The sequence below is a fragment of the Bos taurus genome, chromosome 19 (genome assembly GCF_002263795.3).
Source record: "Bos taurus isolate L1 Dominette 01449 registration number 42190680 breed Hereford chromosome 19, ARS-UCD2.0, whole genome shotgun sequence".
NCBI lineage: Eukaryota > Metazoa > Chordata > Mammalia > Artiodactyla > Bovidae > Bos > Bos taurus.
This window is the reverse complement of record NC_037346.1, coordinates 54,185,880-54,192,330: the sequence shown is the minus strand read 5'-3', so window position 1 is coordinate 54,192,330 and position 6,451 is coordinate 54,185,880. Positions and strand designations below refer to the sequence as shown.

Below are 6,451 nucleotides of genomic sequence, written 5' to 3'. Positions count from 1 at the left end.
TTTTAGCCAAAGATGAACTGCATTGACACATTATAATTACCATGGTCCCCGGTTCATCTTAGGGTTCACTTTAAGTAAATGAGTAGTCTTGCACATTCTATGGGCTTGGACAAAAGTATAATGACATATATCCATCATTATAATGTCATTCAAAGTATTTTCACCCTCAAAGAAACTTCGACACTCCGTGTATTCATCTCTCTGCATACTCCTGACAACCATTGATCTTTTCATTGTCTCCATAGTTCTGCCTTTTCCAGAAAGGCATACAGTTGGAACCTTTTTTTTTTTTTTCTTTCTCCTTGAAAAGAGAGGTTTACAGCCTTTCTAAGACCACTCATGGCCCACCCACACATAGACCTGGCAGGCTCTAGGTGGAAAGCTCCCCCGCTAAACCTGGTAGCTTTTCTTCCAATACTGAGCCACGTCCCACTGGCCCTGCCCAGCAGCCTTGCGTAGGGGCAGGGGGACATGTGTCGGGTATTTGTTCATAGCAAGGCCGCACAAGTTTTGTACCCGTCTTCACAAAGAACCCAAGTTCCTGTTGGGTGTGTTGTAAAGAGACGAGCCATTTCTTCAGGCCCCTGGCTCTGAGCATGCCCCAGGCCATTCATTTTTTTGATGTGTGATTTTAAGAAATCACTTTGAAAGAAGAAGAAATGCTCATCTTAAAAAGATGATGCAAATTCAGTAAAACAGTTCGTGTATGAACAAAAATCGGCACTCGTCAATAAATACGTCTTGTGGCAGTTCACACTGCTTCCCTGTTTTAAATTTTAAGCTCTGACGTGGAGTCACACAATGAGCTGAAGGAAGTCAAGCTCTGTTCTTCATCCTTGCAATCCCTGTGCTGTCATTGTTTATTTCTAATCTTCTGTTTAAAAGCAGGAAAATGCAATTCCATCGGGGTGGGACACACAAACTGCCCCAAAGTGATCGCCAGTGACCCCCAAACCCCCATGAACTTACTCCCCAAATGAACATGAGCAGTGGGAACCAACAACACCGCTAGGCTTTTCCCAATGTACTCCCACAAAGAATGGGATGTTTATCAAAGCTAAGTAATAAAAAAGTGCTGATTCGAAGCTTACAGATGTATTATTAAAACCCAACAGTAACAGCCATTGTTTAGAACTTTAGACCCACAAAAAGTTTTTCAGGGACATTTTTGGGACTCACAGGCTCATGATGTTAATAAAAAGCAGAGCAGGCTTCCCCGGTGGTCCAGAGGTTAAGACTCTGAGCTCACACTGCAGGGGCCACAGGTTCGATCCCTGGGCAGGGAAGTAAGCGTGCTGCACAGGGAAACCAAGCAAAACAAAACAAGACAAGACAAAAAGCAGGCCACTTTTGCCAGTGCTGTTGTTTTCAGATTGCTTACAGATTGCCACACTTGGAACTGTATGCCCCCGATCCTGGATCTCGCAGGATTCCTCACAGTCCAGGAAAAAGGAAAGTTTCCTCTAACACCCCATTACCCCCACTCTGGGCCAGGGGGCTGAGGGGCACCCCGAGGCAGCGCCCTGCCACACAGCACAGAGCTGAGATCCCAGGGGCAGGGGCCTGGGGGAGAACGGACTTCCACAAAAAGCCCCCAGACCCTCACTGAGTTATCAGGTAGAACCCTTCCCCCAGGGCTGCTGGCAAGGGATTTGCAGGAAGGGCCTAGACACAGCTACACAGAGTCCAAGTGGGTCTCTGATGCAGCCTTGGCCCTGAATCGGGAATCTTCTCCCCAGGGACACCCCAGCCCCACTGAGCCTGCCCAGCCTCCCCCACCCTCAGAACCCTTCTGCCTTGGTCTTACCCAGGAGGGACACTTACTGAGGAACTCACCCAAGAGGCTGGAAACTGGCCAGTGACCGTCTCCATGGGCAGGTACCACCCCGAAGCAACTGGCCCTGCACAGTGGGGGGATGTGGACGTTTCTGAGCGTGTGGCGGTGCCAGGCAGGTGGAAGGATGAGGTCACCAGGAAGCAGAGAAGCAGCAGGAAGGGGAAAGAGGGTCTGGGTCACAGACTGGCCAAGCCTCCCCGCCCAGCACCTCCGGCCACCGGCCACCTGCTCACAGCCTCCAGGGCAAGGCTAGTCACTAGTCACCATGACCCACGCTCACCTCCCTGACTCCCTCGGCCTCCTTGTGACCTGTAGCAGACGTGAATTCAGATCCTGCTTCTCTCGGCGTCTGCCCTCAGGGGACATGCTGGAGAGCGAGTCCTGGGCAAGGAGGGGACCTGGCTCCTGGGCAGGCAGTGAGTCATTCTCTCCCCTTTCCTCCTCCTGGCTGAATCTATGAGAACATCCAAATGGAGTGTCCCGAGCCCCCGAACCCCCTTAGAAACTGTTTTCAGGGTCCCACTGGTAGCTCAAATGGTAAAGAATCTGCCTGCAATGCAGGAGACCTGGGTTCAGTCCCTGGGTCAGGAAGATCCCCTTGAGAAGGGAAAGGCAACCTACTCCAGGATTCTTGACTGGAGAATCCCATGGACCGACCACGGGGCCGCAAAGAGTCGGACACGACTGGGCAGCTAACACTTTCACACTTTCAAGGTGGCCGTGGGGCAGGCAGCCTCGTCCTGAGCTGGGCTGGAGTGCGGAGAGGGGGAGGAGACGAGAGGGGTGCGCAGAGGAGGGCGGTGCTCAGAGAGGCGGGTTCCCACCGCATCGGTATGCAAATCACCCGCTGCCGAGAGAAATGATCTTGCAGGAAGGCAGGCGGGGTTCCCAGCGGGAGCCATTTGTCATTTCTATACCCGACGAGTAAGCAAACCGGGGCGACAGCATCCCCACGCCTCCCTCCCGCCCAGGTAGCCGCACCGGCACAGGTGCCCGGAACAAATAGAAGTAGCTCCCTGACCTTCACCTCCCCACATCGGAACAGGGGCAGGGGGCGCCTCGCACAGCCTTGAACTTGGGTAACCCAGCACCATTTGTGAAAGAATCCTCCGCAGAGGCCAGGGGAGAGGGCGCTTTGGACAATTGAAAACCGCAAGCCTCTCTCTTTTGGCAGTCAGCTCTCCGCCGAATTGACAAGTGTGCGTCCCGTGCCCGAGCTGAGAAGATTTTCCGTGACGTCAGCAGAGCCCGACAGTATCTGGGATTCACCTGGCAGGCCTGGCATTGAATGGAGGAAGCGTGGGGCCAGGTCGTGTTCCAGCAAGAATGGCGCAATGCTCGGACCCCACAGGCTCTTTCAGAAATGGTTCACCAAGGGATAGATGGATCAATCAGTCCTGGAGATTTTGAAATTGCCAGAACTCCAATCCAACTCACCCCACCCTTTCCTACTTGGAGCTCCTCGTCCTAAGAGCAAAAGCTTGAGAACATCACACTGCTCTCAGAATGTTCTCTGGGAGCGAATGCCAGGCGGTAGTGCTTTCGGAAGAAAGCACTGCCAGGGATATTGCTCCATCCATGCTTCCGATGCTGGAGACGATCTCCTGCAGAGGTGATGAGCTGGGCTGCTGCAGCCCACTCCTTCATCTCAGAGCCTGGTCCGTGGTGGGGGCTCAATAAATATTTGAATGAATTAATAAGCAACTGGTAAAAGGCCTTCAGAGGACCACACAGTTCACTTCAGTTCAGTTGCTCAGTTGTGTCTGACTCTTTTCGATCCCGTGAATCACAGCACACCAGGCCTCCCTGTCCATCACCAACTCCCAGAGTTCACTCAGACTCACGTCCATCGAGTCAGTGATGCCATCCAGCCATCTCATCCTCTGTCGTCCCCTTCTCCTCCTGCCCCTAATCCCTCCCAGCATCAGAGTCTTTTCCAATGAGTCAACTCTTCGCATGAGGTGGCCAAAGTACTGGAGTTTCAGCTTTAGCATCATTCCTTCCAAAGAACACCCAGGACTGATCTCCTTCAGAATGGACTGGTTGGATCTCCTTGCAGTCCAAGGGACTTGCAAGAGTCTTCTCCAACACCACAGTTCAAAAGCATCAATTCTTCGGTGCTCAGCCTTCTTCACAGTCCAACTCTCACATCCATACATGACCACAGGAAAAACCATAGCCTTGACTAGACAGACCTTTGTTGGCAAAGTAATATCTCTGCTTTTGAATATGCTATCTAGGTTGGACATAACTTTCCTTCCAAGGAGCAAGCAGCACAGACTAAACTCTAGAAAGGTCTAAAGCTCTTTGGCACAGTTAGGGATTGATCCTACCACCTTTAGGGGCATCCCAGGTGATGCTAGTGGTAAAGAGCCTGCCTACCAATGCAGGAGCCTCAAAAGACGAGGGTTTAATCCCTGGGTCAGGAAGATTCCCCTGCAGCAGGGCATGGCAACCCACTCTGGTATTCCTGCCTGGAGAATCCCATGGACAGAGGAGCCTGGTGGGCTCCAGTCCATGTGGCAAAGACTCGGACGTGACTAAAGCGACTGAGAACCGTGCACTATAACCATGGTCCTACTTTGTCCTTTGATTCACTTGTTCACTCACTCATGCATTCATTCTTTCATTAGGAAAAATTTATTAAGTGCCCACTGTGCTCAGCACTAAACAATGCCAATTCTCATTAGGTCCTAGGTTGCCGAGAGCAGGAGCCTTCACACTCATCCGTCAGCTCTCCACGGCCAATGACTGGTCCTCAGGAGCCAATACCCCGAAGCTCTGGCACAACCCAGGATATTGTTGGGTCCTGCTGACGTCATGGAAAATCTTAGCAGCTACACACAGGACATGCACTTGTCAATTAGCTGTGAGTCCACATGCCAAAAGAAATGTCTGAGGTTTCACACTGCCCTTCTAGGAGACAAGTCTTGGCTGATAGCCAGCATTGCCCTGGCCACCTTGTCAGGGTGGCCCTTCCTGCTCCTGGTGGTAAGAGGCTGGGTATGTTTGTCAATTCTCACTTGAGGTCCCCATCAGAACACTCTGAGGTCAACTCAACCCACAGACTCCTTACCACCAAAATTTGGTTAGAGCTTCCCTTGTGGCTCAGCTGGTAAAGAATCTGCCTGCAATGCAGGAGACCTGGGTTTGATCCCTGGGTTGGGAAGATCCCCTGGAGAGGGGAAAGGCTACCTACTCCAGTATTCTGGCCTAGAGAATTCCATGGACAGTCCATGGGGTTGCAAAGAGTTGGACAGGACTGAGTGACTTTCACTTCCAGATTTGAATCACCTCAATTCAAGGTCACATATTAAACACCGACAACAAAGTGGCTTCCCTGCTGACTCAGCAGTTAAAAACCCTCCTGCCAATGCAGAAGATGCAGGTTCAATCCCTGGGTCAGGAAGATCCCCTGGAGGAGGAAATGGCAACCCACTCTAGTATTCTTGCCTGGGAAATCCCGTGGACAGAGGAGCCTGGTGGGTTACAGTCCATGGGGTCGCAAAAGAGTTGGACACAACCTAGCAACTAAACAGCAACCATATCCAAGGCACTCCATCAAAAGAGCCTGACATTACAAGGATGACAAAAGACCCGGTCCCTTCTCTTCCGGGACTGGAAACCTGGAGGTGAGGACAAACATTATCACCAGTACCTGAAATGCAGAGTTGTGAGCTGGTGCCATAAAAGGAGACAAGGTACAGTTGTTCCCTGAGCATATCCTCTGCCCTGACCCCTGCACCAGCTCCACGAGGCAGTGCTCACTGCCTCTACTTTACAGGTGAGGATGCTGAGGCTCAAGAGGCCAAGGACATGCCAAAGGTCTTACAGCTGGTAAGGCCCACTGACTTGAACTGCACCTTACTGCCTGGGAAAACAGATGACTCCATTGGCGGGAGTTTGGGACACGGCAGGGCAGGTGAGCCCGCTGTCTGCTGGGCGAGGAAAGGCTGTGCTGATGAGTCTTAAGCCTCAGGAGTAAGGTCCAGGCTGGACTGGAAAGCTGGGGAGGTCCAGGAGTGGCCAACCGTCTCAGGGACAGTTGAAGAATCGGGGCAGGGGGAGAGGAGGGGAGCAGTTCTTGGGGACAGAAGCCCAGCTGTGCTGTGGCCAGAGCAGAGAATGGGGGGAACAGGGGGGGAAAGCAGGGAGCGGGGAGGTCAGGGCATTGGCACAATCATCACACAAGGGGCGGTGAGGTAGTAGACACAGGGCACTGCCATGATGGAAAGAGAAGGGAAGCAGGGTCAGCAGATGATGGCGATGGCGGAGTGACTTCAGCGGAAGAAAGGCTAGGACCCTGGGCAGCTGTCAGCCTAGAAGTATCCATGGGAGAGGGCTGTCCAGGAATCTCTTTCCAGGGGGGTGTGGGTGTGGGGCAGGACAGAGGTACAGATGGGATGAGGGTACAGGGGTCCTAGAGGTAGATCCAGGTTGGCGTGAATTCAAGAGAGAGGTTCATGAAAAAAAGAAAGAGAGAGAGGTTCATGGCACTTTCCAGGAAAGGCTGAAGGATGTGGCAGGAAGCCCTCAGCTCAGAATGAAAGGGGCTCGGAAGGGGCCAGCAGGAGGCTGGGATGGGGCAGTGGAGGAGGACCAAGGTGGAGGGGG

The 6,451-nt window shown here is 52.5% G+C and overlaps 1 non-coding gene across 1 annotated transcript; it reads right to left on the bottom strand.

Annotated features, from left to right (window-relative positions):
• Positions 1-471: 471 nt before the first annotated feature.
• LOC112442835 (small nucleolar RNA SNORA11) lies at positions 472-603 on the bottom strand. The gene has a single exon (XR_003031125.1). It is a non-coding gene; the product is annotated as a small nucleolar RNA SNORA11 (small nucleolar RNA).
• Positions 604-6,451: the final 5,848 nt, after the last annotated feature.